The 15,441-nt window shown below is 41.1% G+C and overlaps 1 long non-coding RNA gene across 3 annotated transcripts in view; it reads right to left on the bottom strand.

Moving 5' to 3' along the window:
* Positions 1-13,575, bottom strand: part of LOC121927757 — a 14,765-nt gene extending 1,190 nt beyond the window's left edge. The window contains exons 1-3 of one of the 3 annotated variants that reach the window (XR_006103328.1): positions 13,458-13,575; positions 5,910-5,980; positions 5,148-5,221 (exon numbers count right to left, since the gene is read on the bottom strand). This is a non-coding gene — a long non-coding RNA (uncharacterized LOC121927757). Of the gene's footprint in view, positions 1-5,147; positions 5,222-5,909; positions 5,981-7,263; positions 7,327-10,296; positions 10,335-13,457 lie in introns of those variants that run through there. The other 2 variants (XR_006103329.1, XR_006103330.1) reach the window with 2 other exon arrangements.
* Positions 13,576-15,441: the final 1,866 nt, after the last annotated feature.

Here is a 15,441-nt window from a genome sequence, read left to right as displayed (position 1 = left end):
GAGTCCCACAGGAAGCAAGGCAAGAAAGACCTCTCTCCTGCCTGTAAAGACCTTTCCTGCTGCTCTCAGAGTCCCACAGGAAGCAAGGCAAGAAAGACCTCTCTCCTGCCTGTAAAGACCTTTCCTGCTGCTCCCAGAGTCCCACAGGAAGCAAGGCAAGAAAGACCTCTCTACTGCCTGCAAAAGACCTTTCCTGCTGCTCTCAGAGTCCCACAGGAAGCAAGGGAAGAAGGACCTGTGCTGCCCTGAAAGACTTTCCTGCTTGCATTGGACTTTTCCACAGGAAGGAAGAGCAAGTAAGACTTTCTGCTCCCTCAGGCCAACCTCCTGCTTGCATTGGACTCTTCCTCTGAAGGCCCGAGCTGGCAATTGACTCTAACTGCTTTAACACCTCAGAAAGAGAGCCAGCTACACCTCTCCCTTTTTTCTTTCCTGTCTCTGCCTTTGTCACACCTTCCCCCGTCAATCACTGGCCAGTGAATCCTATCCTTCCCATGGCTCCCCACATTTCTCCTAACCTGATCCCCATTCGGCCTCTCCCTGTCTCCCTGCTTCCCTTCCTCTGTTCCCTCTGGAACTGCCGCTCTGCTGCCCCTAAAGCAACAGCAATTCATGACCTTTTTCTCTCTAAATCCTTTAACCTCCTCGCTCTCACAGAAACCTGGCTCCCAGCCCATGATACTACAACCTCTGCTGCCCTTTCTTTTGGTGGTCTCTCCTTCACCCACTCCAGCCGCCCTGAGGGTCAAGGAGGAGGGGTTGGTATCTTGCTATCTAACTCCTGCCAGTTTCAAGTCCTATCTTTTCCCCCCAGCTATCATTTCTCTTCTTTTGAGTTTCATCCTATTAGACTCTTTTCTCCTCTACAGCTCCGTGTTGCAGTAATCTATCGCCCTCCTGGTTCTGCCACCCGGTTCCTCTCAGACTTCGAATCATGGCTGACATTCTTTCTTTCAGATTCAGTCCCCACTTTGATCCTAGGTGACTTTAATATCCACGTTGATGATTCCAATAACCCGACAACATCTCGCTTTAACTCTCTCCTGGCTTCTTTTGGCCTCCAACCACATTCCAACTCTTCAACTCATTCTCTTGGTCACTGTCTTGACCTGGTTCTTGCTGCAAACTGCGCCATTTCTGACTACCTGGCACTTGACTTTCCACTTTCTGACCATCATTTAATCTCCTTTGCTCTTACCTATACTCCTCCTCCTCGTCACACTATTCAACGCCATTTTCGTGATCTTCAATCTGTTGACTCTAACCATCTTGGTCAGACCCTGGATTCATCTCTCTCTTCCCTAAATCTTGGGGACTCTGCTGACTCAGCAATGTCTCTATTTAACTCTTGACCGCTTTGCCCCTGTCTCTGTACGCACTTCTTCCTCTAAGACTAGGCCTCAGCCCTGGCTTACTCCCATCATTAAGTTTCTCCGGTCTTGCTCTAGAGCGGCCGAATGTCTTTGGAGAAAGTCCAAACAGTGGGCTGAATTTATCCATTTCAAGTTTGTTCTTTCTTCCTTCTCACGGGCCCTCTCTATGGCTAAACAGAATTATTACAAATCATTGATCTCCGCCAATGAGAGGCGCCCACAGCGCTTGTTCTCCACCTTCAACATTTTGCTTAAACCTCCCTCTCCTCCTGTCTCTTCATCATTCTCTCCTAATGACTTTGCTAATTATTTCATCTCTAAGATTACCACTATTCGGTCTGAGATAGTCCCTCCTGATTCTTTTTCTGCTCATAATTTTCTATTGCCCTCCCCTAACAAATTTTCTGTGTTTCCTCCTGCTTCTTTGGATGAACTTGCCACACTTCTGAACTCTTCCAAACCTGCAACTTGTTCTCTTGACCCAATTCCTACTCGTCTTCTAATCTCTATAGCTCCCTCCTTTCTGCCCTCGCTTCTCCATATCTTCAATCTCTCTCTCTCTCTCTCTACAGGTTCCTTCCCGTCGGACTTCAAACATGCTCTCATTTTCCCAATTCTGAAAAAAACCTTCTCTTGACCCCTCCTCTCTGGCTAGCTATCATCCAATTTCTCTTCTCCCCTTTCTTTCTAAGGTTTTGAAACGGGTTGTTTATTCTCGCTGTCTTGAGTTTCTTGAAGCCAACTCCATCCTCGATCCCTTTCAGTCTGGTATCCGCCCAAGGTATTCCACAGAGACAGCTCTCACTAAGATCTCCAATGACCTTTTACAGGCCAAGGCTAATGGCATTTACTCTGTTCTCATCCTTCTTGATCTGTCTCCAGCCTTTGACACCTTTGATCACCGTCTTCTAGTGGATATACTTTCTGACCTTAGGTTCTCAGACTCTGTTCTCGACTAGTTTCGATCTTATTTGTCTGGCAGATCTTTTGCAGTGGCTGCAGGAGGTCAGACTTCATCTCCTGTTCCCTTATCTGTTGGAGTTCCCCAGAGCTCTGTTCTGGATCCCTTTCTGTTTTCTCTCTACACACTGTCCTTAGGTAAACTCATTAGCTCTTTTGGTTTTTCCTACCATCTGTATGCCGATGACACCCAGTTGTATCTTTCCACCCCCGACCTTTCTCCAAGGCTTGAACAGCAAGTTTCATCATGTCTCACAGCTGTCTCGCAGTAGATGCGCCATCAGCGTTTGAAGCTCAACATGTCCAAGACGGAGCTTCTTGTCTTTCCTCCTAAGCCCACCCTTCAACACTCCTTTTCTGTCTCTGTGGACAACATTTCTATTCAACCAGTCCAGCAAGCCTGCAGTCTTGGTTTTATCTTTGATTCTTCTCTGTCATGTATCCCTCAGATCCAGACCACAGCCAAAGCTTGTAGATTCTTTTTATACAATATTGCCAAAATCCGACCATATCTCTCCGCCTCTACTGCCAAGATCCTGGTTCATGGCCTAGTGATCTCATGACTCGATTACTGCAACATCCTCCTGGCTGGGCTTCCTCTCTCTCATCTCCGTCCTTTAATTTCTGTCCAGCATTCAGCTGCACGCATTATCACATCCACCCACCGCTCTGACCACATCTCTCCTGTGTTGGCATCCCTTCACTGGCTCCCACTCCCTTTCCGCATTCAGTATAAGCTCCTGTTGTCAACGTTTAAAGCCCTCCATGGGCTGGCCCCTCCCTACTTATCAGGCCTTATTTCCCCTCACCTTCCCACTAGGGCCTTCCGTTCTGGTAGTCAAGGTCTGCTGTCCCAGCCCAGGATTTCCTCTGCCCCATCTCGGATTTGCCCCTTTTCACTCGCTGCCCCTCACTCCTGGAACCTTCTTCCCCCGCAAGCAAGAGCCATCACTTCCTTAACCAGCTTCAAAACGGAGCTGAAGACCATTCTGTTCAGAGAAGCATTCCCAGGCATTGCATAATTGTCACTTGCTATATGATGTTCTTTTGTTGTCTGTTTTATTGAATCATTTCCTGTATTGCTATGTATTTTATATGTATTATCTTACTAGACAGGCCCCTTCCCCACCACCACTCCCTTCTCCTTCTGTGTCGTGTCTTTTTAGATTGTAAGCCTGAGGGCAGGGAACCATCCAATTAAAAAGATTGTATGTACAGCGCTGTGTAAATTTACAGCGCTTTATAAATAAAGGTTAATAATAATAATAATAATAATGGAGGGAAAGAGTGGATGAGGGAAAGAATGCTGCAGGAAATCTGCAGCCATGCAAGCAAGTAATTACTGAGTACAGGCATTCAAATGTTGCTAACTCTGTTACTAAGTATAGCATCTTCCAAAAAAAACCCACAAAACAGTGATAGCTTTATGGGACCAACTAAAATACACATTATAAATGTTGCAGGTTTTTGAAGCTCCACTGGCTTCCTCATCAGGCAAAGGAATTAAAAATGACACAAGAGAAGAAGAAAAAAATTGATAATGATAGCCATAGTTTTGCATTTTGTCAAATTGTTGTATCCCTCTGTTTAGATGGTATGGAAGGGTATTGATGAAGGTGGGCCCCTCCTCCTTCTGGCCATGTGAGTACTGGAAGATTCAATCCAGGGAGTAAACTTTAAATTCCATTTGCAAGATAAAAGGCTACTGCCTTTGAGATCCAGACTGTCTTGAATCCTTTGTGAGGCCACAAACCCCTTTGTTAGAGTGCTAAATATCTCAGGAAGGCTCTGTGTTATTGCATCAGGAAAACTTTTAGGAGTTGTTAAAGTAAAACTTGTCAATGGAGTCCCAATTTAAAAGAAAAAAATATTTTACTTTTGTTTGATGTAGACAGTACTCAGACAGTAAAGTCCCAGTCCATTGGCTCTCTCTTTAGGATCCCACTGTGATGGCTAAAATGTGGTATCTTCACATCCAGAAAACCTATTCGGGGTAGCTGTGTTGGCCATATAGCAAAGTAAAGCATCATCCAAAGTCCACAAAACAGGGATACCTTTACTGGACCAATTGAAATGCACATTATACACATTGCAAGTTTACGAAGCTCCACTGGCTGTTAATTAACTAACTGTTGTTGTTAATTAACCCTCTTCTGACAGTGCTATAAAACCTTCCAGCTATGGGTTGGACTTTGCTTGAACAATAGATAGTCTTGCTTGCATGTCTGCTAATTTTCCCCTTGAAACCTGGTCCTGAGTGAGAGAATTTCCACTCTGTGAACACCTTAGACTGTGTGTATTCCAACAGCACAGGAGGGGAAACAAGAGCTGACAGGTCCACACACTTCAACTGTCAAAATTTGTTAGGGACAGTGATTAATCTCCTGCCATCCCATTTTTTAAGCTGCTTTTAAAATGTCCCAGTTTCTCTCTTCCCCTCTCACTTTCCCGCTTTGTCCTCAGCTTACTGCAATTGCTTCACACTGAGTAAAGTGAAGAAGTAGTTTGCACCCCAATTAACTCAGTAGAGAGATGAGGAAAGAAGAGGACAAAATCTTTCTTTTCCCAGTAGACTCAGGCAAAAGCAAACCACTGCATCCTCTTCCAGCTTGTGTGTTTTCCTCATTAATAACTTTTACTGTCTTAACCACTCTCTGATGTTACTTAGCCACACATGTCCCAGCTTTCATCTCTGAAATGTTGGATGGCATACAGCTAATCTATTGCTGTCCTACATATTCAGGACTGATATCTATTTCAACTCTACCCTTGTACCTGAACAGCTGGCTCAATTTTACTAAAATAGCTTCTTACTGTCAGAAAGTAAACTGCTTGTTTAATGAGGAACACCACACCGTCTTCCCAAGGGGCCATCAGATGTCCAGTCCCTGCCAAGAACAAATTCATGGATTTAGCATCTATGCAGCTATTGTTTAAAAAGACAAATATCCTTGGACTTCTGTCAGCTCTGACAATACCTCATAGTATACAAATTTTGTGCAGTGCTTTATCTTGCCAGACACCAATAAATGTGCCATTATATTATAATTATAAGCTAATCGCTCATTGGCATCGAGTGAAGACATTTTTCATTTTAATGGTAATTCCAAGGATGACTACCATGTAATTTGTAGGGAAGAAACAACTGCATAATTATGCTGTTATTAACACAGTAATTACCAAATGTGTGCTGCCTTTTTCTGTCTGTCTTTTTTAAAATGTATGTACGTCTTATGAAATTAAGATACCCACACCTGCAAACTGCATGGCAATTATGTAGTTACCCAGCAGATGTTTTGCAATACAAAGAGTGAAATGACAACTGCTAATATAGTAAAGACAAGGTATTATTTGCTCTTCAATATCAATGAAATAAAGCTGGCAAAATCTAGATTTGAATCTAGTCCTATATCTGAAACAATGTAAAGTAAATATCAGTTGATGCAAAAGCATTCTGAACTAGGGTTGCCTGAGCAGATCCAGGATTGCACTCATGTTCAGTCTCCTGTAACTTTAATCAACCAATTTTTGAGTAAGACAGGATACCATAAAGCTCTTCCAATGAGATGAACATACCTGTCTTCACATTCACCTTCCAAACCCCAAAGGTCAAGTCCGGCCATCCCTTCTCAATACAGCTATTGCCCCTGCAGATGGAAAGCAGGAAAGAGAGAACTGAGGAATATCCAGGTAAAGAGGCTCTTTCCTGTACCACTTCATGGTAAGGATCTATAGTACAGTATTTAAACCTTGAAACAGGAGCCCTCTGCCCCAGAGCCCTGCTTCTTAATGTTCCAGTTCTTTTCATTATTGCACTGTGGGGGAGAGGGGAGGAACAAGACATGACATGATGTAAGCTAGTGTGACACAGTACAGAGGAAAGTGTAACAGCAACACTCCCCTGCTTTTCAGGAAATATTGCTGCCCCACTCTTGCCTGTGTTGTATAGGAGCAGACTTCCCTGCAGTGGAATAGAGGGAATTGAAGCATGAAGAAGCAGGATCCTGCAGCACAAGGCCCTGTTGTGAAATGCAAAGAAATAGAGTAACTTACCCATACCTCTGGCTATCTCATATAGGGAAAAAGAGATAAAACATTTTTACTGAGAAGCAAACATTCTTCCCCCAGGCCAGTTATGCACAAAGGAAGAATAAGGAACAGGTTGTAACAGTGCCCCAAGTCTTGAGAGTTGGCTTGTGAGCAGAAAGAAACAGAGTTGTGTGTGCCAAGCGCAATATTCTGCATGGTTTGATGTAGGATCTTGGCCACTGAATTACCTGGGGGTGGCAGGAATGTGCAGCATAACACATACCCTGCTAGTCCTAAATGAGGAACACACGCACATATCAGTCATATTCCGAGAACTGTATAAATCATGGTGAATCAAGCTGAACAGCAGTGCACAATTTGACTGATGTGATAGGTGTCATCAACAAACCCATATCTCTGAAATTGTGATCTTAATTTCTTTCAAGAAAGCTTAAAGTGATTGATCCTTTAGGCGTATTTTAAATTACTGTATAAAGAATAAAATGTCTGGAGACTTGATCAATTATTATTCAAAAATGGCCCTTCTCTTCAAACAGTGGTCATGGAGCCAATGCACACAGTATTCATTTTATGTGAGTTTGCTCCATTAGAATCTCATCACCATTGGCCTTAAATAAAGACCATGTAGTGTGGGGAAAAGCTAGCCTGTGAATCATCATATAGTCAGCTCAACCTCTGCTCTACAGATCACCACCTACAACATTCAAAGATGAGGGAGAACACCAGTGCCTTAGATCTTAATAATACATTTTTGGGATAAATTATCTGTGGCAGAAACAAATTCCTACAGAAAAAGGGTGAGGTTTTTGACATACATTTTGAAGCCTCTAGATCTGTTGAATGGCATTTTTTAAAAAAAAAAACCACAAAGAATAATTACCATAGAGTTGAGGCTCTCAGTTTCAGAGATGAGGCTGATATATAACGAAAGAAACAATTGTAATATTATTTTCAGGGTTCAGAAGCACAAATTCTACACATCAGAATTATACAGGTAGAATCAGCAACACCTCATCCTTGCATGCAAAGACACAACTATATCCTGTAATCCTGTGCATTGTCTCCACATCCTGCAGTTTGACACTATTTTAATTGTCATGACTATTCTACAGAATCCTGCAGAGAACAAGTATACTTCAGACACCACCTACAGCTCTTCCACATGACATAATCAAAGCAGTTTGACACCACTTTAACTGCCAGGACTCCATCGTGTGGAATCCTGGGATTTGTTGCTTGGTGAGGTATTCAGCCTGATCTGTCAGAGAGGTCTGGTGCCTCACCAAACTACAAAGTCCAGGATTCTGTAGGATAGAGTCATGTTAGTTAAAGTGGTGTCAGACTGCTTTATTTATACGGTGTAGATACACCCCTAGTACACAATAGCTCCTATTCGCTCAAACAAGAAAGGCTATGCCAAACAAAATACTGTACTCACAAAAGTCCAGTGATGAAAATATTCTATCTTCATTGTAAAAATAGCAACAACACAGAGTCTAAATATGACCAGAAAATTATATGTTGAATAACAATAGCAAGTACCTTTATTAGTGAACTCAGCATTCTCTAAGCATTTTATATGTGTAAGCCAATTACCCCCCACAATCTGTGTACTAATTTTACTGATCTATGAAAGGATGGAAGGCTGAGTGGACCTTGGAGCCCTGCCTGGGATTGAATTCACAACCTTGTGGCTGCAGTGTTGGTATTTAGCCACTGCACCACCAGGGCTTGCAGCAGGGGTATTAGAATCCCTGCTATGGTGATGCCTCTATTAGGTCAGTAAAAAAAAAAAGATACAACATTAGTTGTACTAACATTTGAAGCTCATGGGCTTCTTCATCAAGCAAAGATGGCTTTACAAAAAACATGCTTTGAATGATATAGAAGGTCTGTGGAGACTGTAAGGAAACTTGAATACAATATACATGTGTTAAGGAAAATTGCATCCCAAAATAAATGCACATTTTGTGCATTGGGGGGGGGTGTCACATACAGATATAGAAATTAGAACAGACTTTTGATCAACTACATGCAAATCATATGCAAACCAGACATCAACTGATCTCAGTCAGATACATCTGCGCATATATATATATATATATATATATATATATATATATATATATATTCTGAGGTGACATGATGTATTCACTGCTTTTAAACCTTAATACAGTATTGTTTTCTTAGGGTGGAGTTTTGAAATAACTTTTCAGTGGTCGTGACTCTTATGTTTGAAACCCAATAGACCAATGAGTGGGGCTGATTACTTTGGCCCTTACCAAAGAGTAATTATATCCTAATGTTGTGGGATGGAGAGACCTATGTAACTTGCTTTGCCCATGGCCCCTAGAATACTAAATACATTTGTCCCTTCACTTACACGGGGGATCCGATCTAGACCCCCCACGTAAGGGAAAAACACGAATGTTCAAGGTCCATTCAAGTGAATGGGGCTTGTGCCCATGGCGGCGCTGGGTGCGCATGCCATTACATTTTCTGGCTTGCAGCGCTGCTCCTTCCAGCGCAGCTTCTAGCATATGCTGGAAGCCACATAAGGCACTCTCGCATATGACGCAGGTGCACTGTATACCCATACAATCAGGGCCCATGGTTCTACTGTAATATTTTCAGGCTATCATAGTGGAAGAGAAAGTTACATAAACATACAGAAATTACTTTTTAAAAAATTAGTAGAAGAGTCTCTAGAGCCAAATTCCATACTGTTAACCTTATATAGATTATAATCTAACTCCAATCCCTTTCTATACATATCGGTGAGTCACAGACAGAGAGAACAAACACAGTTTCACAAAATCCCTCCTCAAATGCTATCTAAAATTAGAAGCACCAGTATCTCTGAATAAATTCTTTTGGAAATGCAGCCTGGTACTTCTGCATCTAAATGCTGTCACCTATTCCCTAATAGACTGCAACACTCACATTTATTTGGTAGGAAATGTATTAGGGATTCCCTTAAAACTAATTTCCCCTCAACTGGGTTTAAAAACTCTTATTCAGTCCAAGGATGATTGGCTATTAGATTGTGGCTGAACTTTTATGGAAGAAATAGAATGTTAACTGTGCACTAGCAGGGGTATTTGAATCTTTCACCTTTCTGTTTTTAATGCCTCCTTATTAGAAAGAGAGAAAATGCTTTTCCATTTTATTGTGCTGTAGTAAATAGGAGAGTGAGGGAGTGAATAAGAGATTGAAGCCTTAACAGAATGCTGACATAGGGAAACGTTGAGCATGGCATGCAGGGCAGGAGACAAAATGAACAAATTTGCATCAACACCCACTACAGCAAGTTGCAAACTGTTTGAGCCTTCAAAAGTTTTCTGTCCACTGCACTGGCCAAGCCCTTTTAAGCTGCCCAAGATGTTTTACTGCTGGGAAGGATGGAAAAGAAGACACAAAGAAGTCCTGCCTTTCCACACACAACAACCAATCAAACCAACAACCATTTCTTGATCCTAGGCCAAATTTCCCAACAATCTGATTCTGCTGTGTTTCCTACATTTGCATTCCAATCACTTTTGATTAATACGGAATCCTGTTTTGGGGTGTGGTCAGTTTCTCCCTGGACTCCAGGACAGAATCTTCCAATTTCTTCTTCTTCTGCCTGTGTAATTGGAGCATAAACTTGAATTATGGTTACACTGATAAATTTTCCCTGAAGTTTTATTGATATTTTTCAGTCTGATTTTGCATGACACTTTTGCCTGGTTTTGCTATTTGTCTCCTCAATATTAATGCCACTCAATTTCTTCTTAATTTTCATTTCCTATAAAACAGTAAAACAATGTGTAATTAACTAACTCAAAATATCCTTTTCCTGTCTGCTTTAGCTTACTCACCTCAAGTATGACAACATTTCTACACTTGTATAAACCTAAATTTATACACGTACACACTTATGCACTCATATAAACTCGTTGCACAGCTTTGGTCTTTCCTTTCACCCCTCAGCATGTCAACAGCTGAATGTTCTTCTGGCTTGAATTCAATTTTTTTCATTAGCCACATTGCTTCTCTCAGTTTTCCTCTGCTCTACCCCAGTAGTTTTTTAACTGCCAAATGCCACTCCTTTTGGGGGCAGAAAAAAACTGCCCTTTCCACTGCAGCGGCGACTCTTCTGTACTCTGACGGCATGTGGCATCTGCACTCTGATGGCATGTGGCATCTGAACACCGCACTGCCAGAGTGCCACAATGCTGCCTACCATCTAAGCAGTCAGGGGACATGATGCCATCTTGGGGCAGTGTTGGGGCATGTATTAAGATCTAAGCACTATGCCCCCATGCTGCCCCAAGCTGGCGCTTACTGTTGATCTATTTCAGCCATTTGTTTGTTTTTACTTATTTGTGGATATGGGCCATCATATATATTTTCTTGCTCCCACTTGTTACCAACCTTTCTCAGAAATATGTGTATCTAACACAACTTAGCAGAGGTAACCTGGGAGCCAGAATTAGCCAGATTAATAGGAACTATTATATGTAAATTGAGGCCTCTCGACTACAAAGTGAAGCACCACCGTAAAGTTTCTGGGAATCAAAATCAAACCCAGACTTAAGGGTTCAACCTAGAAAAAAGCATTTGTTAACAGAAGGGTAAAGAATTATCAGCATGTTCATATTTTCTTATAATGTAAAATTTGAAAACCTGTTCTAAAAAGAGATGGGATGTTCGAGGGGAGGGGCTTGTTGCCCTTAATTTGATAAAAGGGGTGGTCAATCCTCACCAATTTCTTATGCTTGTTTGCTATCGCTTATGCACACACAGGGAGTCATGAAGCAGCAAACTAGGTCTTGGGTGATTATTCTCAAAAGCATGCTAAACTTAGAAAGCCTAATTAGTTATGATTTTTTTATAATGTTTATATATGTAGTGGGAATGAGGCCTAAGAAAACCCTATGAAATTCATGTGGTCACCATAAGTTGACAAGCAACCTGAAGACACATACGGACACAAAATTCTGTCTTGGACAAGTCCAGTTTCAAATGATTATATGTTCTGTATTCTATCCTAATTTGTGAATGTGTTTAACAAACATAGATTCTCAGAAGGCTCTCATTCATCTTCCACCCCTCCCTTTCAAATGAAAGAAATATGGAAAGCATGTAATTTCTTTCTACTTGAGATTGAGAGAACAAAAGTACTGTGAATCTCTCATCAGTCTGTATCTTCCCCTATCTGCTTCCTGCATATAATACTTTCCTTTAAAATTGTAGAAAACTGTAATTCCTTATAAAAATTGCTTAAACATTGTACCAGGCTGCCACAGTTGATGACATATTTCTCCGTCAAAGTCAGAGGCTTCACCCATTTTAAATCACTAGAAATGAATGAAATGTTGTGTCCACCAGCAAGAGACCAATAATTTTTGCAGAAGCTTGAATCCTAGTTAAACTGATACAAGATTATTGATTAAATAAAAGTTAGCTGGCAAATAGAGTCTGGAGTCACTTCTTTCAATAAAGACAAGTATGGCTCATTTAACACTATCTTGTTGCAAAAACTTCCAGATGAACTCTTGCTTCCACATCACCTATAATTCAGAGTGGCACTGATAACAACAGGTTTGTTTGGTGGTTTTGCAGTTAGCAGATTGCCTTCCCATATGTCCAAAATGAGATATTTCAGGGTGATTAATTGTTAGCTGGCAAATGTCAATATCCCCTGAAGCATATGTTGCTGCAAACATCCAGTCATTCCAAAGATACCCATTAATATCAACTTAGTCGTGCTTACAAAATTGCACAAATAGTGGTGTTCATATTTTAGAACGTATCCAGAAGGTTTCACTGGAGCAGTAACTTAAATGTTAGCTGCTGGCAGCTTTTTATTATACATGTGCATTAAGGAGACAGAGGAGTCAGGGTGAATGCTCCATCAGAAGCTCTAGTTCAACAACAATTCAGTGTACAAATCGGTTAAGGTGGAGTACTTTATTGAATTAGTCCCCAGTGGCCTATGCTTAATTTCTAAACAGAGAAAACAAGAATCTTGAGCCTACTTGAAATTCAGAAGCCTACTTCATATTGTTCAGTTTCTCTAGGCATTTCTGTGCAGAGAGGAACAGAGCCATGTGGAGAAAGATAAATACGGCTGTATGCATGGAAAGAAAGCAACCAGATCTATTATTCTATGGCAATAATATAGGTTGAAAGCTGGGTTCCTTTAAGATGGAATGGTATCTTCAGTTGTACAGTGGCCCCTCCATATTTGCTGGGGTTAGAGGCACAGGACCCCTGTGAAAGTGAGAAACCATAAATAAAAAACCCACTATTTATTTATTTATTACATGATAGAACACCTCTTTAGGACTTCCTAGTTCCTCTAACAGGACCTAAAATTCTATGGTCAACATTCACCATAAGTTGACCATAGAACCATGCCAGAGGATGTATAAATGGCTAGAGAAGTATTTTCTCTAGGAATCTCTAAGATCCAAAAGACACTGCAGAAATAATCTAGTCTGAGACAACTTTAACTGCCCTGGCTCCATGCTAGAGAATTCTGGAAACTGTAGTTTTGTGAGACATTTAGCCTTCTCTGTTAGAGTGCTCTGGTGCCAGAATAAACTACTATTCCCAGGATTCCCCAGTGCTGAGCCAGAGCAGTTGAAGGGGTCTCAAACTGAATTATTTCTGTCTTGGACCTAAGTCCTCCAACACAATTCTATCATTAATCCCTGGCAGAGTCATACTGGATTGGAGGTTATAGAAATTCCTATAGATAACATATTAATGAAATCTGCAAATAATCAAATCCACATAAGTCAAAGCCACAAATGTACAAATCCTATATGTCTATTTGAGTGAATAAGGAAATCTGGGATTTAGGTCAACCACTCTGCCACTGATATCCAGCTCAGTGGTGAGTGATAGACAGTTAATCCATTCTAAATTTTAGTTTAAACTCTAAAGAAATTATCCAAGATTCCGAACTATTAGTCCAAATAGGTGCAGTCCCCCAAAGAACTCTTTTAAAACTACTCAAAACCTGGACTTGTTTCATTGCTCCATTGACATGTGACCTACCAGCTGCTACTAGTTGTAACTTACCACAGCATAGGATCCCTTGTCATCCCCATAATGCTTAAATACAGTGGGTCCTTGGTGTCCACTGGAGTTGGGTTCCAGGACCTCCCTTAGAGATGCCAAAATCCATGAATGCTCAGGCCCCATTAAATACAATGGCATACTTTAAAAAGTGTCCCTTAAATAAAATGGCAAAATCAAGGTTTGCTTTTGGGACTTTTTAAAAAATATATATTTCCAAGCTGTGGATGCTTGAATCCATGGATAAAGAATCAGTGGATGTGAAGGGCAGACTGTAATGCATCCCTCTCTGTGTGAAGGGGAGTAATCTTGCTAACTGTGGCTGACTAGCAGTTAGGAGGCTGAGTGAACATGGAAAATCATTAACACAATATGTTTAATGGAAGGAAATTTGTTGTTTACACATATAATTGTAGCAGGAAGTTTTGTGTAGCACTTGCTTTATTAATGCACACATGTGCTCCCATAAATTGATGCCACAAAAGAATCCAGATAAAACTGTACACACAGTCCATTCAAGGCTATCTAAAGGACTGCATCTTCCCATATGAACCAGCCTGAGTTCCAAGATCTAGGGGAGCGCTCAGTGTCTCAGTGTCACCACTTTCACAGGTGCTGTTGGTGAGGACACAGAGGAGAACCTTCTCTCCACATCCACATAGGTAATATAAAGAGAAGGTGTACAGAGTGGATATAATGTATTAAAAAGCCTACAGCTACAGTAAATTACACATGCTCCACATTTAATGTAATATTAGAAAGAGAAGACAAAATGGAACAGTTGAATATTTTCAGTGCATCCCTTTCAGTCCAGAACGAAGATTGGAGAATTTATAATCCCAAAAAACCACTGAGAAAAGAATCCCTATTAGAGAAGAGTGGGACGTCTACCATATAGTATCAGTAAGTGGGAAAAATAGCTTGGTTATCAATCATTTAAAAGATCCTTTTTTCCTCTTCTCTTGGTGCTAGTGTGAGGAGGAAGAGGAGGAGGACTTCTATCTTGCCTTTCCACTATAAAATGCTAGTCAAGGAGGCTAACATCATTAAAAACAATTTCATCAATAAAAACCATTAAAAGCATCACTGTTCTTTTTGTGTGCCTTCATGTCATTTCCAACTTATGACTATCCTATGGTGAACCTATCATGGGGTTTTCTTGACAAGATTTGTTCAGAGGAGGTTTGCTATTGCCTTCCCGTGAGGCTGAGAGCATGCGACTTGCCCAAGGTCACCCAGTGGGTTTATGCCACAATAAGGCTCTACAGACCTATTTAAACAATGAATCCATTAAACTCATTGAGCAAGCACATTCAATGGATATGAACATTTATGGACTGATGATACAACCACATGTGAGATAATGCAGAGATAAAAGAGTAATGAAAAATCTTGGGGTGTCACAGTTACAAATGAAGTGGCCATGTATGGTGACAGCCCCAAATTACTTAGGGCCCGAACAGACAAATAAAGCTGCTTCGGGTCACTTTGGAGGTATTCTGTTTAAATGATGCATGCATCCTAAGAGTCCGGAAGCCATGCCAAATCCACACTCCAGACCTAAAGACTGGACCGCAGCCTTGGCGCAGCTTCTGGCCTCTTAAGATGCATGTGTACATTTAAACAGCATACCTCCAAAGTGAGCTGAAGCAGGTTTATTCTGGCCTGTCTGTTCGAGCCCTTAGTTGATTAAAACAAAAAGAGACCAGGGGCTCCAAAAAGGTTCTACCTAAACTGGGAGAATGAGCATTAAAATGACAGATATGACCTCCATGTGAACAAATGAAACATAATGCACACTGGTGTCAAACCTTTACATATATGCTGATGCATCTTGAGCTAGCAATAACTGATCAAGAAATGGATCTTGGTGTAATGCAGGATTGCTGCAGAAAAGCATAACTCCAATGTGTGACACTGCTGAAAAAAAGGCAAAATCCAGGTTGGAAATAATTAAAGAAGAAACTTCCAGTATATACAGCCTTTA

Source organism: Sceloporus undulatus, chromosome 4 (genome assembly GCF_019175285.1).
Source record: "Sceloporus undulatus isolate JIND9_A2432 ecotype Alabama chromosome 4, SceUnd_v1.1, whole genome shotgun sequence".
NCBI lineage: Eukaryota > Metazoa > Chordata > Lepidosauria > Squamata > Phrynosomatidae > Sceloporus > Sceloporus undulatus.
This window is presented reverse-complemented; position numbering and strand designations above follow the sequence as displayed.